This window comes from Myotis davidii, unplaced genomic scaffold, assembly GCF_000327345.1.
Source record: "Myotis davidii unplaced genomic scaffold, ASM32734v1 scaffold226, whole genome shotgun sequence".
NCBI classification, from domain to species: Eukaryota; Metazoa; Chordata; class Mammalia; order Chiroptera; family Vespertilionidae; genus Myotis; species Myotis davidii.
In genome coordinates this window covers 1059240-1061732 of record NW_006297224.1, presented here as the reverse complement: position 1 = coordinate 1061732, position 2493 = coordinate 1059240, and the positions used below count along the sequence as shown (strand labels likewise).

The 2493-nt window shown below is 32.9% G+C and overlaps 1 protein-coding gene across 1 annotated transcript in view; it reads right to left on the bottom strand.

The window, feature by feature from the left end:
* The window catches only part of MANBA (mannosidase beta), a 113784-nt gene that overhangs the window by 39442 nt on the left and 71849 nt on the right, over positions 1-2493 (bottom strand). The window lies entirely within an intron of this gene.

Sequence of the window (2493 nt, the reverse complement as noted above, 5' to 3'; positions counted from 1 at the left end):
GTAGTTGAATTTAAAACATAAAAACACATGGTAAGATTGTAGGTACTCTTAAATTTTAAACAATATTCTGTTATAATGGCTTTGAAGTAAAATTGGAGACGGCCAATCAATTGGCCTTAATCAATCAAGCTTGACTGATTGCCCCCCCCCCATCCCATTCCAGATTCCTGAAAATTTGGTAAGATGAGCCAGTCAGTAAAATCACTAATGAGTCTCTCCCTAAAAATATTTGCTCTTGATGATGCACTATGATTTCTTTCCATTTTTGTATCAGTTAATCTTAAGGCCTGATTTTTACTCTATCAAATGGCCCCTCTCTAGGTCATGACCATAAATGCTTATTCAGACCAAGAGATACCATAAGATAAACCAAGAGAATTACTATTTTTTTAGGAAAAATCATTAGGAAACTAATGATTACAATTAGTGTGCGAATGGATCAGTCATGGTCTTTTTCCTGAAATGCTTAATACTTTCATAAAAATAACAGTAATGATTATATAGCACTTAATCCTGTCTATCTTCAAATATATATTTAAGTTCAAGAATGTAGTGTTAATATTAGACATTAAAGTTTGTAACTATCTGAAGACCTAGCTTGCTTAGTAAAACCAACAAAGAATGAGAATGATGACTAGCATTAATTAAAAGTCTACTATGTGCCCGAGTCTGTGTAATGCACCTTCCATTCATTAACTCACTCAATCCACATAACAACTCTTAATAGTTAGTGCCTATTGTTAACCCAATTTTATAAATAATAAAGTGGAGATTCAGTAACTTGCTTAAGATTACATAGGCATGTAGTGGCCCAGCAAGGACTTGAAGTCATGACCACTTAATAATTAAGCTATGAAATGAAAATCATCAAATATAAAAATCTATTTCTTAAATCCCTCAGCTATGAAAAACATAATACTGTGAGTTAAAAGGCTAAAACAAATGTTCTATAAATATTAATTAAAGCTTAAACCACCACACTTTGTGAAAAGAAAAATTCTTCATGATACATGACTTAGCATATCAGAAAAGCTAAAACTTAAGCCTATGTTTTTCAAGTAATCCCACTGAAGTTTCTTCACATAAATAGAAAAGTGCCATCAACTGGGCATATTTGGGTGCCAAAATCATATAGTATTCTTTTAAATATATCCTGTATAGAATTGCTTCAGGATATAGGCAAATACTTAAAACATCTAATTTAGATTAAAACTGTAAATACAATCAGATGATTAAATCACATGATAAACATTACAGTTTCTAAAAAGTTAAGTTTTTTAAGGCATTACTTCAAAAACAAACAAAAATGCTGTTTCCTCTACCTGCAAAAAAAGGCCAATTTGTATTAAGATATGATTATATATGCATGTAGTAAATACAAGTATGCTATGCCTGTCAAACAAAGAGTGGTGCAAAGAGAACTGCCCTAAGTGGAGCTGGGAACCAGCCCTTTCCTCTACATTTACCCCTCATATCATACACCAACATATTCATATATTATACAGATAGCAAATTCTACTTTAGCATTTACTTACATAATTTTATTTTTTAAATAATTTTTAAGTTTTAATTATAGTTGATATACAATATTATATTAGTTCCAGGTCTACCATATAGTGACTAGATATTTATACAACTTACAAACTGATCACCTTGATAAGTCTAATACCCATCTGACACAATACTAATTATTACAATATTATTGACTCTATTCTTTATGTTGTACTTTACATCCCCGTAACAGTTTTTATAACTGGAAACTGCACACTTCAATTTCTCCCCCTCTCTATTTAACCCCCCCCCGCCCCCGCATTCAGTCACTTTGAATTCAAATATTTTTCCCATCACCTCATTTCCAGCCCCATCCGATTGGACTCTATTACCTATACCAATATGACCATGAGCAATTAATCATTGTAAGCCTCCAATGCCTTCATCTCTAAAATAAAGATTATATTACTTACATTCCAGGATAGTTACAAAAATTAAATAAACAAATTATATAAAACACATATCATTACTATATATTAATAATATTAATACAATAATCATAATTAATATATCAATGTCTGGCATGTATTATTCTCAATAACTTGATATCGCTGGTTTTTATAACTGGTTTCTTAACCTCAAATCTCTCACCTCCCTAATTCTTTGCTATTAAAGGTACCTTCCAGAATGGGTTGGATAAAGGTCCTCCCCTCCCCCAAAATATCCACTAGCTTCTTACTGTCTCCTGAATACAGCCCCACTCCATAACATTCAAAGTCCTTTTAAGATTTGTTTCTAGCCTGGCCGGCGTGGCTCAGTGGTTGGGCATCGACCTATGAACCAGGGCACACGCCTGGGTTGCGGGCTCAATCTCTTGTAGGGGGTGTGCAGGAGGCAGCCAATCAACGATTCTCTCTCATCGATGTTTCTAACTCTCTATCCCTCTCCCCTCCTCTCTGTAAAAAAAAAAAAAATCAATAAAAAAATATTTTTTTAAAAAAG